The following is a 17,106-nucleotide window of genomic DNA, read 5'->3' on the forward strand; positions in this document are numbered from 1 at the left end:
AATCACCTGAAAATCCTCACCAGCTAATGTCCAGAATCTGGTTTTGTGGGTGGGTGGTGCAAAATTTGCAAACACCTTCCTGTTTTGTTAGGTTATTTTAAACCTGGAATGGCAATTCCTCAGAATTAATGAAATTCTCCAGTTCATAGTCCTACACAGCTCCTCTCTGGATGGAAACGGAGTGAGTAGTTTAAACAGGAGCAGCACTATATCCTGCTGCCCTCCCACCCTCTCTAATTTTAGTGCTGCTGGTTTTGGTTGCCAGTGTGTGCCCACTGGACTCGCACAGGAGCCTTGTACAGAAATATTAATGAGCTTTCTGCATGTGAATACCAGCTAAGGAAGTGGCCACAGCTCTCCCAGCAGGCTGAAGCTGTTTGACAGCTGGTGGGAAGGGTCAAGAGAATCCTCCCAAGTTAAGTAAAAGATTTTTCCTTTGTGGTGCCAGGAGGAGAGGAGTACTAGTCTGGGCCCCTCAAGGAAAGTTAAGGTCTCTCTTGCCTTGATCTCCCCTATTTCTCTGTGTGAGACCCTCCAGAAATCTCCTCCCAACATTCCCCACACTTACCTTGAAATCCCAGTGTTGCCCTGCGCAACCGCTCTGCGGCATTTTCTCACATATTCTGGGCAGAAAGTGCTCTGGCAACATTTAACTGAGGTCTGGTAGTTAATACATCCTTAAACTCAAGCCAATGAGTGCATTTTGTAAGTGCCCCCCCCCCACCACCACCACCACCACCACCGAAAAAAACCTGCTCAGCCCCTGGAATCTGCTGGTTACTGATGAGTTTCCCCAGATTTAGGTCAGCCCAATAAGTTTGCATATCTGTCGAAGCAGTGAAGACTGACAAATGTGTCTCTCTGGTGAGTGAATTTCTTTTCCACCGAACAGTACCTGAGTTAAGTCATAGAAAAGTCCATGGCCTGAATTTTCAGCTCGGTGTGTGGGCGGGATCAGTAGGCCCAGGATCGGCCGGGAAACGGACAGCCGACTGCAATCGGCCCCGGATCACAATTTCACACTGGCTGGCCAATTAACAGCCAGCCGGCGTGAAACGCCCGCTGAAAAGCTCAGCGCTGCCAAGGTGGGATGGGAAGAAGGCGGGCAATGTGTCAACGAGGGCACTGGCCAGCACTGACAGGAAGTTCCCTGTAGCAGAGAGCTGCTTCAGGAAGCTGAAGACCTGAAACAGCAAAAATAAAGGTTTCAAAAGCTGAAAAAAGTGTCCATGCATCATAATCAGTCACCTGAAAATTTAGTTAATGAAAATGCTGTCCACAGAAATGTATTTATATTTCATTTCTTTATGGAAATCCCATCCCGCCTATGGATGAGATTTGATGAAAAATGCAAAGGCCGCCTGGCCGATTTGCCCATCTGCCAACCATAAGGTTGGACAGACTACGTAAAATGACAGACATTTACGCCATTAATGGGCTTAATTGTCCTCTTAATTGTCAGCGGGCATATATCCGACTTTTGCGTGCGCTTGCCAAGCGAAGTATCATGCAAGCGCGGGATGACATCAGGACACTCGCCCAACTTCACCTCACGCGATTTTACGCCCAACCAGGTTGGCGCATGCCTGTCCGCTCAGTGTAAAATTCAGCCCAATGCTTCGTTTATCCACTTGGCTGAAGGTGGCTGAGGAGAGCTAAGAGCCTGAGACAAGGGGATCAGACAGAAAATTGCAGTTTAATCCATCAGTCGTACTGTAAATGCAATGTTGCTTTCCTGTTTATTGGAATGCAAGAGATTTAGGAAGTAAAGGTGTTTGTGAAATCATTTGGAGTGTAGGACAGAATGTAATGCTCACAAGGCACTTTTGAAAAAAGAAAGTACACAGAGTCCAAGGCAGATCTCCCCAGTGCCACAGGCTAGAGCTGATAAGGCTGACTGGTCACCGGTTTCTAGTTACTGGCATTGAGAGTTCTGAGAAGGCCTGGCGTCTCGTGTACTTAAAAGCTGTCCGTGCCTGAGTGGAGACGGCCTGTGCTTGGGGGTCGTCAGTGCTACGAAGTGTAATCGATATGGTCTGGAGTCCTTGACCTGGGCCTGTAATTACCTCGGGAGGGATAAAGGCAGTTTGTTGTGGCAAATAGTGGCCGCATTCAGGTCCAATGAGCATGGCTGTGTTCTGGGAATGCAGATCGGAGGCACAGAAACCCTGCCCTTTGGTATCGTTGACAGCAGTCAGGATGGATTTAATAAAACAAATAAGAAGAGGTTTTCTCACGAGACACCACCTGTCCGAGGGCAGACTGCAACCCTGAGCAAAGAAAAGGATGTCTGGATGGATAGAGCAACAGTAAACTTATATACACCAACCCGGAGTGCTGCTGAAAGGACAAAATGCTAGGCTAAAGCTTTAACAAATTATTAACAGCCCAATATTATTATGCTCCAGCCCAGAATGCACTTCAGTCCAACTGCCACTTTATACTGTATAATAGGAACTTCCTACTTTTATGAGTGATGGGTAGAGCTGCTCAAAACTCTGTGCTGCTGTCTTAACAGTAATGGGAATGAAATTGAGGATGAACACACAGTAGCTAATCTATCCAATGCCATTTCCTTGAAGTACTCACTTGAGAAGACTAAATACCCTGCATCACTGAAGATAATCCATGAAATATTACAGACTCTAACATTAGAAAGTCATCATTAGTGCTTAAAACAAGCAATTCTCCAGGGATGGAGAGCATCTATCTCAGGGATGAAGAAAACTAGGGGCAACATTTATGAAGTGCTCAGAATCATCATGAGAGAGTCACTGACTACTGTGGTGCCCCACAAGATTAGAAACGAGATAATATACACAAAATATGGCAAACCATATCTGAGCAACTACAGATATTTTGCATCAATAATAATTGATGCCGAATAGATTATTAGAAGCAAACTTGATGGTGATCTAGTTAAAGAACAATAATCTAGTAAACAACAGTCAATGCTGCTTGAGAAAGAGATCCTGCCAAAATATCTACTAGATACTGGTGCACTTGTAAAAGTTTCTTCACTGGACGTAAAAACCCTGGAAATTCAAGATAAAACTTGGATCGTGATTAAGAAATTGCCTGAAGGATTAGGTTAGTGCTGTGATGACAGGACAGAGGCTGGATAGATATTTTTTTAGCTGGCATAGGCATGATGGGCCGAATGCCTTCCTTCTGCGTCGTAAATGTCTGTGATTTTGAGTACTGTTTAGACAGCTGACATTCCTACTGTTCATTATATTCATTGATCGCAGCATGAGAAGGGATTTGAGTTTTGTCATATCTGGAAGTTTATGGAACTCCCCTGTAGGTACCCATGACAAGATGTTCCATTTATTTAGTCTGGTTGGGAACTTGTTCTTGGAAAAGAGCAAAGCTGAATAATTATTATATCTAAAAATTAAGGGGCATAAATTTTCAGATCCACACAGATTGGTTTTAGTAGTGAGTTGGGGGCTTGAGTCAATTTTTGTGGACTATTAAATCAACTCATTCCAATTAATGAACTGAGTATAAAATTGTCAGTTCAGTGCAGCTTCCTCAAATTGTTGGGCCATATTTCAGTTCTTCCCATTGTACCACCTCCTTTAGCTAAAAGTTGATGTAGCCACTGACAATCAGCTATCGTTTCCATGAATTTTGGCACTCTGTTTGCCTTGCCTCGTTGTAATGGGCTCACAACCAGAGCATTCGACAATATGCTATTTTGCTGGCAAGTTCTCCACCTTGGTGCAAAAAGAAGAGGCAGCGACCATTTTTGTTACATCTTTGTCAAGATGGATGACATCATTGCTTTTCAGGGCACCATTGGGCAGTTGAGCCAAGAGCCCATTAACACTTTTCCATTGAGGATAAGCAAGCTACAAAGACAAGTCAAAGGTTCAAATCTATCTGGTTGAGAGTAAGCCAGCAATTTGCTGTTCAAGTTATTGGAACCAGTGTTCAGCCCCAGGGAACTCAGCAATACATACAAAGTACAACATAGGTGAATCCAGGTAAAATCTAGGATTGATCTTATACTATGTATTGTATATAACGAAATGTTAGCCAAGAACATGATAGTTTTGAATTGGATAATCTATATAGGAAATGCATTAAGCACTTCAGTCCATTGAGCCTGCTCTGTTATTTTTTTAGCTATGGCAGTTATTACCTTTTAGTCCTAATTTCCTGTCGTCTTTCTACATCCATTCATTTTCTTATTTTTCAAGTAAATATCTATTTCTTTTTAAACATCTCAATAAGCCTTGAACTGATAGCCTTTTGTGGAAGCTATTCCATGTTCTCACTGCCCATTATGGGAAGAAGATTTCCCTGGATTAGTTTTCACATGGTTTCGCTTGAATTCCAAGATTATGTCCCCTTGTCTTAACCTGAATGTGTGCTGCATTATTGCTACCAATCATATTTTTCTTACAAGACAAAGGTACTGGTTTTATTTTGTTAAGATCTATATCAATATTATATATGATATGTAAGTGATGTAGATAGTTGCAGAGAAACAAGACACTTAGTGTAATGATTTATGAAGTCACCTGAGCCCCAGTGGTGTTTCCTGCTGTAAATTCCTCAGCCCCAATTGTGACACTCTGTTGGTTTTAAATTAATTTAATTTCAGGAGTGAGTTTTTTTTTGTTTTAACCTCTTTCACAGATGATTAATGAAGCTTAACAAGTAACTGAGACTTCTTGCAGTCCTGCACAGCCTCTTGGTGTATGAGCAGAAAAGTCAGTGTATTATAACAAGCTTATTTAAGAGTAAGGAGCATATTGGTTTATGAAACCTCCACAGATCCAAAACAGTGAATGAGAAACAGATTCTAAAAATTTTACCTCAACCCTAGTGCTTTTTGACAATGTTCCAATGGTAATTGATTTGTCCCAATAAGCATGCCAGTCTATCGAGTTGTGCCCTGTACAGGTGGTTATAGTCTGCCAGCTGGAGCATGGGAGCGCAACTTGAACAAGAAAAATACACTGAAGCCCCATTTACTTCCTGTTGTAAAGCTTGGAAGTTTGATAACTTGACTACTGCAACTGACAAAGGGAGCAATAATCTTGTGTCAGCGGCAGTCCCATTACTAAGGTAGAAGCAATGGACAGAATTTTACGCCTCGCAGGCGGGCGCACACTTGACCTGATCGGGTGTGAAAACACGCGAGATGATGTCGGGCGAGCGTACTGACGTCACCCCACACGTGCGCAATCTTCAGATCAGCGGATGCGCGCAGGTGTTGTAGCTGTGCCTACTATCAATTAAAAGGCCACTTAAGGCCATTAAAAAGGCAATTGATCCTGATTTTACATTGCCCGTGTGATTTCGCACTCATTGCACGGGCAGGCGGGCAACCCACTTTTTGCAAAACCTCATCCAAGGGCAGGATAAAAAGGGACAGCAGCATTGCCATTGTGAGTAATAAGCAGTTTAGGAGATAGTAGCAAACTTATTTGAACTTGACAACTTCATCTCTTCTGAGCTTCAGTCTTAGCATTTCTAGGCTTCAATCTATGGTGTCCCTAAGGCCCCTGGGGAATTTTGACCGTCTGGACCCTTCCAGGTATCAGACAGCCTTCTGTAACCCTGGTAATGGGGATTGTGCTCTCCACTGGAAGCACCTCCTCTAAGGAGGAAGAGAGGGGCAGAAGGGAGAGGAAGCCAGGTGTCCCAATGCAGTTTCCAGGGAAGCAACCTGTGGGAGGAGGGGCGCAGGGCCAGCAGGTAGTCCAAGGCGTGAGGGAGCCGCAGAAGACAGCACTGTCATGCTGCCAGGGTTTACAGGCAGCGATGCAGCTACCTCAATATGTCTGAGGTGCAATGCCGAAGAAGGCTCCACCCCTCCAGGGAGACTGTGACCTCCATTTGCCATATGGTTGGGCCTGAGATCACCTTGACTGTGTGGGTGGACACCCCATACCAGTGACTCTGACGGCCACAGTAGGCCCTCAACTTCTATGCCTCTGGCTCTTTCCAGGGGTCAGTGGGCGATCTTTGTGGAGTGTCCCAATCAGCTGTCCACAGTTGCATCAAGCTGGTGACAGAAGCTCTGTTCAGGTGGGTGATGACATTTATTCATTTCCGTGTGGACGAGGCTAGCCAGGCTGAGTGAGCCAGAGGGTTTTCAGCGATTGCTGGGTTCCTCTGCATCCAGGGTGCAATCGACTGCACACAAGTGGCCATCAAGGTGCCAGTGGACCAGGTGGTGCCTTCGTCAACAGGAATCGATTCCACTAGATGAAAGTCCAGATAGTTGTAACCACAAGACGCAGATTCTGCAAGTCTGTGCAAGGTACCCTGGCAGCTCCCAGGTGCCAAGGCTATTCAGTGCTCCAGCCTGACTGGATGGATGGCTGCTGGGTGACAAGGGCTATCCGTTGAAAAGGTGGCTTACGATGCCTCTCCGCCACCCAAAAACAGAGGCAGAGCAGCATTATAATAGGAGTCATGCCTCCACAAGGGTGGTGATAGAGAGGACAATGGGTCTTCTGAAGATGCACTTCCGATGCCTGGACCGTTCAGGGGAGCACTACAATACCCCCCAGAGCAGAAATAACTGATCTTAGTTGCATGCTACGCTCTCCACAATCTGGCACTGGCAAGGGATGACCCACTGGAGGAAGAGGATCTTGAGGCAGCTCCACAGGCCACAGAGGATGAATCCAGTAGTAAGTCTGAAGAGGAGCACGGTGAAGAGAACGCTAAGGGCGTGGAGGCAGACCTCTGTATTCTTCAGGGAAGCAGGGACACCAGGGATACCTTGATCCAATGCTCCTTCAGCAAGGCTGCCAAACATCTGCTTCTACATCATACCATGCCTCCATCCCAGATGCCTGAAATGACCCTTTCATTTGAACCCAAAGTCCACCCAGTGACAGTGCAATAAAGTTTAGAGTCATTCATGTCCAGCCTTAGGTACTGGCATACCCTGCACCAAAAAAAAATGGTGAAGCATTCTCAGACCATTAAAACAAAAGCAAAATTTATATAATTTTGACACTCAAAACAAATGAACATTACCATATCTAGTGTTAATGCCCACACCAGTAAAAATATAAACAAAACATGACAGAACAGAAGATCACCCGTGAACAGTCCCTCTTGTGTTCATGGTGTTTTAACTTATGTTTCTGAGTGCTGCATCTTGGTCCCATCCTGCCCCCCTCGCTGGCACCGGCATTGGAGACAGCCTGCTGACTCTGCAGTTCTGTTAGCCTTGATGACCTCGGCGGTCGTCCTCTGGCCAGTGGAGCCTGTGCTGGCCCTGCCTAGGAGGGAGCAGCCAGTGCCACGGCTGGCATCTCCCCAGTCATTACAGCCTCATCAGTTGCCACGGTCACTGGCAGAGGGGTGGAAGAGCTGCTGTCATCATCGAGAGTACCCTGAGAGGAGCCCGCAGAGACAACAAGCAGCTCGTACACTAACGTGAGGTCGCTCTGGATCTTGCCGCTCGCCATTGATGGGTGGGCACCTGGCTAGGATACTGGGTTCCTCATCCATCTCCCACACTGGTACTGACCACCTGAAGTCCTTGCCTGTGTGAGAGCTTGCAGGTCCAAGCGCAACCCCAGGAATCCCTGATTCTGTCCCTGGAGCTGCCTCACCATGAGAGTCACCGCTCTCTCAATGGAGGAGGCAGTGCATTCGAGATGAGGATCAACGCAGTGCTCATGCTCCGCATGGACTCCTCCACAACAGAGATCATGGCATGCATACCCTCATGGATCTCCGCAAATCCTCCTGCACATCCTGCTGGACATCCAGCATCTTCTGTCTAATGGACGACTCCAGAGGTTCATAATCTGCCCTCGACTCAGCATCGTCCTGGCCTCCACCAGTCCACCGACTGCAAGCACCCTGGGCACTCTCTGCCTCCGTCTGCTCCTCAAGTGAGCATGGTGCCCTCACCGCTGTGCACCGAGATGCTAATTGCCGATCTAACCCCCACTGAAGTGCTGGTATCTGCACTGGTGCCTAGTTCAGAGAGCGGGTGTAATGCAGGTGCATTGGCGTCAAGGGTGGCTTCTCAAGATCCTACGTATGAATGCGTGCTGGCAAATCTAAGGGAGAACAATGACCATTATTAGTTTAAGTCATCACACAGTCACTGTGCATACCAGGTGCCCTGATGAGCCAATGGAGATCTGCATCATGGTGCCATCCTCTTTCAGTGATCAATGGGGATTCAAATTTTGAGGCTCCTATCAATGATGAAACTACACTAGAATGTTTGCACAATCTGAAGCTCTCACCTCTGTGCACTGCACTCTTACCTTCATCAAAGACCCCTGCCTCTCCACAACCAGCTGACCGAGGTGGGTGGCGGCTCTCCAGTTTGAAAGCATCCATTTCGAATCTCGTTGTGATTAGGTTTGGGGGGCCTCCAGCTGTCCTTGAACTCTCTATGTTTCTATGGCTCCTCTTCTCCTGAAAGGACAGAGGAGCATTGATTAGTCCATTCTCTATCTGCAGCGCCATTGCAGCCTGGCCAACCCCACCTGAGGAACACCTTGCAGGGCACATCAGAGTTGTGGCACTTGAGCCGCAAGGCACTCAGGCTACACAACCAGGGCTCACCCCCTTGGCCAGCTCCAGCGTAATTGACATTTGGCAATAAACTCTAATACCCCTGAGCTCCACGGGAGGGACAGCCAGCCCTTAAAAATTCCCCACGTCAATCCATGCCAACACTGTGTTCACCCTTGCCGAGCACAGCAGGTCGTTGAATCTTTTGCAGCACTGCACCCATGTGCGCTTCATGACGTGGTGGCTGCTGACCTCAGCTGCAGCCTTCTCCCGAGCTTTTTTGTTCTGATATGATGGCCTCCTTCTGCCATCCCAGGGAACGAGAGTATTCCGCCTGACACCCACCTCCTCCACGAGGACCGCAAGGCACTCGTCTGGAAAAGGGGGGGGGCCGAGTGCTCACCCAACCTGCCCTCCCACCTGAGGTCTCCAGCTGCTGTTAAGGCCATTGCCCTAATCTCCAGACCGCAGAATATATTCTCCTCTGGCAGCCTTCAGGGAGCTGCCTCTGCCGATTTTAAATCGCCCGCCGGGTCGCAATTGGACCCAGTACCAAACAGGCCCCCGTCCCGACCCGCTCAGCCCATCCTGATCATTGGGAAGACACATTTCATGCTGAGTGGGCCTTAATTGACCAGCCAGCGTGAGATCGCGATCGGGGGCCTGTTTCCCGACTGTCCTTGGGCCCCCCGATTGCGCGCGCCTGCCGAAGGGAAAAACTCAGGACAATGTTTGAACATTGACACCCCACCCTCTCCCAAAAGCCATCTTTTCCTTGAATTCATCATGTCCCAATGCTGAATTCAAACCTCAACCAGCAAAATCTTATTTTGACTCTATCTAATGCAGAATTTCTTTCGATATTGTTTCCACTTTCCTATTCTCTGAAATTACATCAACACGGGACTCAGACACGTTGCATCGCAAACATTCATTGACAAGTTTTAATTAATTGCAACTTTACAACTGTATTTATTTAATAACTATAGTTATCAACTTGTCTTTAAAACAGCTAGAATAAACCTAAGACAGTCCTGAGTACACTTTTGATTTGATCTGGGTGTTCAGTTCTGATCTGCAAGTGCTTGCAAACCTGATTTCAGCAATCAAATGCCCACTGACATTTATTTTGCAATGGATTGATGTGTGATATTTGTTGAGAGATGTATTGTAAACATTCTGATTAGAGCAATGCCAACAGTGTGATGTACATTTTGACACCTAAGTTATAACATTTCATTGTTGTATTTCATTCAGTACCATATTCAATTTATCAATCCTTAAAATAATCAATACAATATTCAGTCAGTAAAACAAAAGCTAAATACCGTGGATCCTGGAAATCTGAAATAAAAACAGACTACTCGAAATGCTCATCACAAATGATACCAGTGCCAACGTGCGGGCCTTTCTGGACTGTTGTGAGGAATGCATTCATTTTTTCTTTTTATTTATCTTTATGTCTGTGTGTAAAGATTTATGCACCAGAAAGGATAAAGTGCACACTTAGGATTGTTGGTGTCTCAAAAATGGTCAGTAATAATATTTAGAAGGCTTGTACAAAAGGACTTAAGTGACAAACATTGTGAGGTGGAATCAAGGTTGGATCTTGATCCAAAATGAGTTAAGATATTGTACAATTGTGTAGTTTTCTATGATTTGAATCAGTTATTTTATACTTAAATAATATGATGAATATACCAAAGAACTGACATTAGGAGCTGAGCAGTCTGATAATATCATACAACACCTGATGTGTTCAGATTGAATTACTTCATTTGTCCTAATGGAATGGTAACCTGTTTATTTTGAAGTTTTTAACACGTGTGATAAGTAGAGAACTGAGGAGTTTGATAGGAATGTCCCAAGCTTCTGTATGCTTCTGTACACTCTGATTTCCATACACTAGAAAGAATTGGCATTTATATAGCACCTCATCATATCTCTCTGATACATTCCAGAGTGCTTCACACACTTGTTGAATTGCAGTTATGCAATGGGTAAACATGGCACCCATTTCTCACACAGCAATGAGGTCAATGACCATTTAATTTGTGTTAGAGGAATGTTGGGCAGGGGAGCTGGATTATATCAATGAGGATCATGTGAGACAGGAGCTACTGTACTTCAGTTCCATTTCATTAAAGTGAAAGTTTTTCCTTCCTTTTGTATAGCTTCCAATTATCTTGTCTGTTTAAAGTTTGAGCAATGATGTGGGAGATCTGCTACATATTTGTGGCAAATTATAAATATCAGTTGTGTTGAATTGTAATTTGGCATGTTGCTAAAGTGACGCCTGGTCTTAAAAGAGTTAAGGCAATCTGTTATTTGGATTATTGTAACAGCTGAAATGTTTAGTGAAATTTATGGGGGAAAAAGATGAGGCAAAATTTGTGACTGATGTTTTCAGGCTTTCAAACAATATTGACAGTATTGAAGTTGCTGCTTTGATTTAGTTTCTTTTTACTTTCTCTTGAAATGCGCATGACGTAAGCAAGGCAGAATCTATTTCCCACATTAAATATTAATAGTTAACCATGTAAGAGTGGGAATGGAGTTGCATGTAGGGCTGGCAAGTTAACATAAGTGAACCAGTTGGGTTTTTATGACAATTCAGCAGCTTTGTAATGGTTATTTTCTGCTGCTATATTATACTTTACCAGATTTATTGAATTCAGCTTCATAAATTGCCATGGTTAGATTTGAACTCTGGGTTGTGTTACCCCCTTATTGTATTATTTAACATTAGGTGCTATCTGCAGCATTTTATTTCCAATCTTGGTGCCACTGTGAGTACAGGAGCAAAAACAGTGGTTTGTGGAATATGCTCCACTGAGTGTCATCAGGCTGAAGGTGCATGTTGGTTACGGAAATGAGGGCCATGGATTCTTTTGATAATATTTAATCCATGAGCAGCTAAGTCATTCACAAAGACCACATGTTTAACCCCTCTGTACAGGAATAGTTAATCTGAGCTGGTTTGTTGATAGAAAAACTAACAAAAGCTTCTCTGTTCATGAATTTGGAAGGGAATAATCAGGTGCAGACATAAGGTTAGACATGATAGGCTGTGGTTGTGTTGACCCTATGGTAAAAAGCTTGTCAACATTCACTGTTAAGGCTCACAGTAAATAATGGTCATTAGGGTAAGGTTACCAATGGATGAATAATGCCCATGAAACCACCTCCTAGGGGCAACTCAGCTGAGGTGAGAAAACTGACAAGTGAGGGTTCTACGCAGTAGCTCCTTGTTGTCTTAACGTTTCCATGGGCTCTAGGAACATAGGAATAGGAGGAAGCCATTCAGCCCCTTAAGCTTGTTCTGCCATCCAATTCGATCATGGCTGACCTATACCTTAATTCCATCTAACCGCCTTGGTTCCATATCCCTTAATACCCTTGCTGTATATAAATCTATTAATCTCAGTTTTGAAATTACTTTCTGTGTTTTGGGGGAGAGAGTTCCAGATTTCCACTACTGTGTGAAATGTTTCCTGCATCATCCCTGAGTGGCCTGGCTCTAATTAAAAGTTATGCCCCTTGTCCTGGAGTCCCTCAACAGAAGAAATAGTTTCTCTCCATCAACCCTACCAAATCCTTTAATCATCTTAAACACCTCAATTAAATCACCCCTTAATCTTCTTTATTCAAAGTAATACCTAATCTAGGCAACCTATTCTAATAAACTAACCCTTTTAGTCCTGATATTAGTCTGGTATATTTGTGCTGCACACCCACCAAGGTCAATATACCCTTCCTGAGGTGCAGTGCTTAGAACTAAATACAGTTCTACTGCACCAAGTAACTCACAGGAGGCACCATGCTACCAGTTGTAAATCAAGGATCGTTGGAATACTTGTGTCATATAAAGCTAATTATGCTAATAGTCCTTTATAGCATTGTCGTAACCATTTATGAGAAGTACACAGGCAAATTATCTAAATAAACAAAGGCTACAAATGTTATTGCTGTGTTCACAATATATTGCATTTGTGCACAGTGTTTAATGAGCCAGTGTTTCCAGACTTTGTGTCCTGAGATAATTCCAGGTTCATTCTTCCAGCAGGTAATTTCCTGCATCATGTGTGCACAAATTAATTTCTCTGTTATTAGATCATTTCTGTTCACCTGGCCGACAGCAACAGAGGGAAGCTTTGTTTATTCTTGTATCAGGAAGATTAGCCTTAATCACAATTACTTCCTGGTAACAGATACATGTGACAATAGGAAGGAGGAGGGGGTGAGGGGTGAAAAGGCAGGAAAGGTGTTATTCTCATCAGTGAAAGAAAGGCCCCTTTGATGGGCGTTTTGGGAATGGAATGCAAGAAATATGTGAGCCTTTTTCTTCTGTGTATTTTATATCCATTTTCTCTCCTTTGTACTCGGTAGGCCATGCACCCTAGACCCTGGCTGAAAGGATGGGTAGTTGACATTTCCATGACCTTTGATCTCTGGCTAACCAGTAGTCGATACTGAAGAGCAATTCCTGTTGATTCCTTCCTTTGCCACTTTTTGGTGAGACAGCTCACCTCTGTGCGCTGTTGCTCCTAGTGGTAGTGAGGGTGAGGGATTTGTAATGAGTTAATATATTGTCTGTGAATTACATGAATAGGACTGTGAGACAGCGATAGCTCCCTTTGCGCCGTTTAGGATCATGTGAGTCTTCCTCTGGGTTCACGTCTCCTTTGAGAATAGTTCCTTGATTCAGGCTCAGGCTCCACTTCCTTCCTCTTGCCCGTTTGGACTTATCTATTTGTCCGATGACCGTGGCCACTCAGACCTACCAGAAAACACAAATTAACTTCAAAAAATGATAGTATTTGATTATTCAGTTATATACATATTAACATTGTTACCACTCCACAATGCAGTTCCAACTGTAAATTTAAATGAAATCTAACATCAAGAAACAAAGAGAATGGGAATCTCAGCAAGATTGTATTTTCAAACCTGGTCAAAAATTAGTCAAACACAGTCCTCAAAGGAATAAAGTTATGCTGAGGAAATAAATGTCTGCACTCTCCTGAGAGTACTGTATAAATTATCCTGATAAAATCTGGAAAAGTTTGGTTGGAAGGTCAGGGATTTCACTGTCTGTGTCTCTCAGTACACTCTGATCGTGGGAGCAAAATATTTTGGGCTGTTTTTATCTCCTACAACTTCCTTTGCAGAAGAAATCTGTGGAATTTGAGGATTAATCTGCTTGGCGATTTCATCCTCTGTTCCTCAACCCAACAATGGGACAGACAGATATTTCCCACCTACATTGTTTTTTTTTCTCTATTGCATCTGCAGCACATAAAAACTAACTCGAATTTAATTACCTCGATATATCTTAAAATTAAACTTGTGCGAAACATTGGAGGCTTTGATGTAGGCTTCGTGTTTTTATATATGCTTATTTTAAATTCTTGTCATTTCCCCTATTTTGTAGTTTTGCACCGAGAAACTCTCCCACACAGGGGAAAGGCTCTGCTTCAAAAACCGTTAATTAATCCTCAGGAACTTTTGGAATTGAGCAAAGCAATTAAATATTAGTCACTTCAGTCCCTATGTGACCGTGTTTTCGGAACAGTGTTGCACTGAAGTATAACAAGTGTTTTTCTTAAATGAAGCAAATGCCTGCCATTGCAATTGATCATTTATACTTTGATAATGTTTAGAACTCTTCACCATACAAATAAAAAGCACTGAATGGCTTCTAAATGCTGGATTTAATGAAGGCAACAGGGGTCTTGCCCCCTGGCTGAAGAGGAAAGGCCTACCAAATGAATTGTCACTCAGGCACTTAACTGGACAGCAGTGGGCCTTGCCGGGATCAAGGACTTTGAGGGGAGGAAGTCCCACTCTGCTGAGAGTTGCCAGCCAATCAGAGGCTGGCAGCTCTATTAAACGGTAGCACCACCAGGGAAGCAGTGGCTGCTGCTGGTACAATACCCAACCAAGGTGAATATCATATATCATCATTGCAATCCAGGCCATAGGTGGCTTTCAGCAGGCCTTCTCCTCCCCGATGTCAGTTCCCTCGATCACACACTAAACGCTTCTAAATGAGGTCCTCCACCAGCGCAGACAATCCCACACGGCGAGACCCCCACCTGCCGCTGGGCTAATACCAGCAGTGGCGAAATGAAACCCTTAAGTGGAGGCGGGAAGGCAGCAGTGTCACAATTACAACTTTATATTTCAGTTACACTATAGTGCCAGTCTGAGATCAATGTTACAGAATCATTGCCCTGCTGGCATCAGCTGATTTACACTCTCTGGCTGGAATCAACCAGTTGTGTTTATATAGCAACTTTCACATAGGGAAAAAACATCCCAAGATGCTTCACAGGAGTGTAATCAGACAAAAATTGACAGCAAACCAAAAAAGGAGATATTAGAGGAATGACTAAAAACTTGGTTAGAGAAGTAGGCTTTAAGAAGGAGAGGCAGAGAGGTTTAGGGAGGAATTGCAGAGCTCGGGAATAATACAGCTGAAAGCATGGTCACCAATGACATCAGAAAATGAATGAGCAATGCATATGAAACAGAATTCTCAGAGCATTGCAGGGCTGGAGGAAATTAATAGCAATAGAAAAGTGCACGAATGTGGAGGGATTTGAAATTAAAAATGAAAACTTAGATTTAAGGCATTGGTGAATCAGAAACAAATGAAGATCAACGAGTCCGGGGATGAGGAAGAATGGGACTTGGTACAGGATCGGATTTGATGACCTGAAGTCTTTGAAGGGTGGAAGATGGGATACCAGCCAGGAGCACGTTGGACTAGTCGAGTCTGGAAATAACAAAAGTAAGCAGGAAGGTTTCAACAGAAGATGGCAGACAGGAAGTGAGATGGTTGAAATTATGGAAGTGAAAGTTAGCAGTCTTTGTAATGGAGATACTGAATTGGAAGTTTAGCTTATCACTCACAGCATGAAGTGAGCTCTGCTTTTAATGTATGAAAACATCTATTGTCTCCAAATGTAAACAAGAAGATCCTGTGTGGAAGAACAGGGAGCATCCTTGTCCTGGTAACATTATTCATTCAGCCTGTACTACCATCCATTTTTCAGCTCAAATCTTAAAACAACGCTCTGCAATTTCTCCCTAAACCTCTCTGCCTCTCGTTCTTAAAACCTACTCCTCTGACCAAGCTTTTAGCTATCTGCCCTAATATTTTCTTTTTTGGTTTGGTGTCAATTTTTGTCTGATTATACACCTGTGAAGCATTTTGGGACTTTTTCCCAGTGTGAAAGTCGCTATATAAATGCAATTGGTTGATTCCAACCAGACACTGTAAATCAGCTGATGCCAGCAGGGAAATGATTCTGTAACATTGTAAAAGATCTCAGAGGTTAAAAAAATCCCAATGGCACTATTCAAAAAAGAGCAGGGTGAGTTTCTTTTGGTGTTCTGGCCAGTATGTATTCCTCAATCAACATCACTAAAAGTCTCTGTCATTATCTCTTTACTATTTGTGGGAGCTTGGTATCTACAAATTTACTAATGCATTTCCTACATTGTAACAATAGCTACACTATAAAAAAGTATTTTGGCTTCAGTAAACTCAAGTACTTCATGCAAAGCATTTTGGGACAACCTGAGGTACAAATTTGTTCTTCATGAATTAAAATAATCGTTTATTCATCTTATTTTTGTTTGTGGGATTTTTCTATGTTCAAAACAACTGAGACATTTGACTACATTAACTGGTCACTGCACTTCAGAAACTAGTTTGTTGGTTTGTCTATAATTCTTTCATTGGATGTGAGCATTGCTGGCAAGGCCAGCATTTATTGCACATCCTTAACTGTAATAAGCAATATTTTAGTGTACAACTGCAAAATAAATGCAAGTATTATTTTGGAAATGGACAGACAGTACTGTTTACCCCAAGTGTTTCAATGGCTTTACTGTTTAACATGTTAAATCAGCCCCTTCACAATATCAAGAAAAGCAGCAACCGCAAGCCAGTCCCTGATGATATCGATAGAAAGTAGCACGTAAACAAAGATTTTGTTTCAAAAATCCATGGCGGAAAATAATAAATGGCTTCCTGATTTTAAAAGGAAAGAATGTCCCTTTAATAAGTCTGCTTCATTCCCAGAATTGTCTGTTTACTGCCTGTCTTAACTGAATAAATGTTTTTAGCAATACCGCATAACCAGCAGGATGAAATTCCCATTAATGTATCATATCACATGCAGTTGGAACCCTATTCCACAATAAATCCCACTATTTCAGTCACAATGTAAACAGAATCCAAGTGATACAATGTATGATACCACTTCTACTAAATGTGATCTTGGACAAAGCACGCATCCCTGCCCAACTCCATAACAGTGTGAGTTCCATTGCTTCAATTAGGCTGTGACAAGACAGCTAACCCTTTCCTTTTCAAACTCACTCAAACTGGTGGATGACTTTGCAGCTCCCAGGGGATTTTGACACGTGTTTAGTTCAGTCATGAGGCAGTGACAATGGCCTCACACAGGTACCTCACAATTTCCAGGGTCATAGGAAAAGAGGGTGAAAACACCACATGGAAATAGACCTGTGTAAAGTTTTGTAAGGACTTCTATGGACAGCTATTATCCAGTT

The 17,106-nt window shown here is 43.4% G+C and overlaps 1 protein-coding gene and 1 long non-coding RNA gene across 6 annotated transcripts in view; one reads left to right on the forward strand and one right to left on the reverse strand.

Annotated features, from left to right (window-relative positions):
- bcas3 (BCAS3 microtubule associated cell migration factor) overlaps nt 1–17,106 on the forward strand; it is a 1,011,809-nt gene that overhangs the window by 606,109 nt on the left and 388,594 nt on the right. The window lies entirely within an intron of this gene.
- Nucleotides 9,441–17,106, reverse strand: part of LOC121283103 — a 43,844-nt gene continuing 36,178 nt past the window's right edge. Inside the window, exon 2 of the long non-coding RNA XR_005944190.1 lies at nt 9,441–13,297. This is a non-coding gene — a long non-coding RNA (uncharacterized LOC121283103). The remainder of the gene's footprint in view (nt 13,298–17,106) is intronic.

Source organism: Carcharodon carcharias, chromosome 10 (genome assembly GCF_017639515.1).
Source record: "Carcharodon carcharias isolate sCarCar2 chromosome 10, sCarCar2.pri, whole genome shotgun sequence".
NCBI classification, from domain to species: Eukaryota; Metazoa; Chordata; class Chondrichthyes; order Lamniformes; family Lamnidae; genus Carcharodon; species Carcharodon carcharias.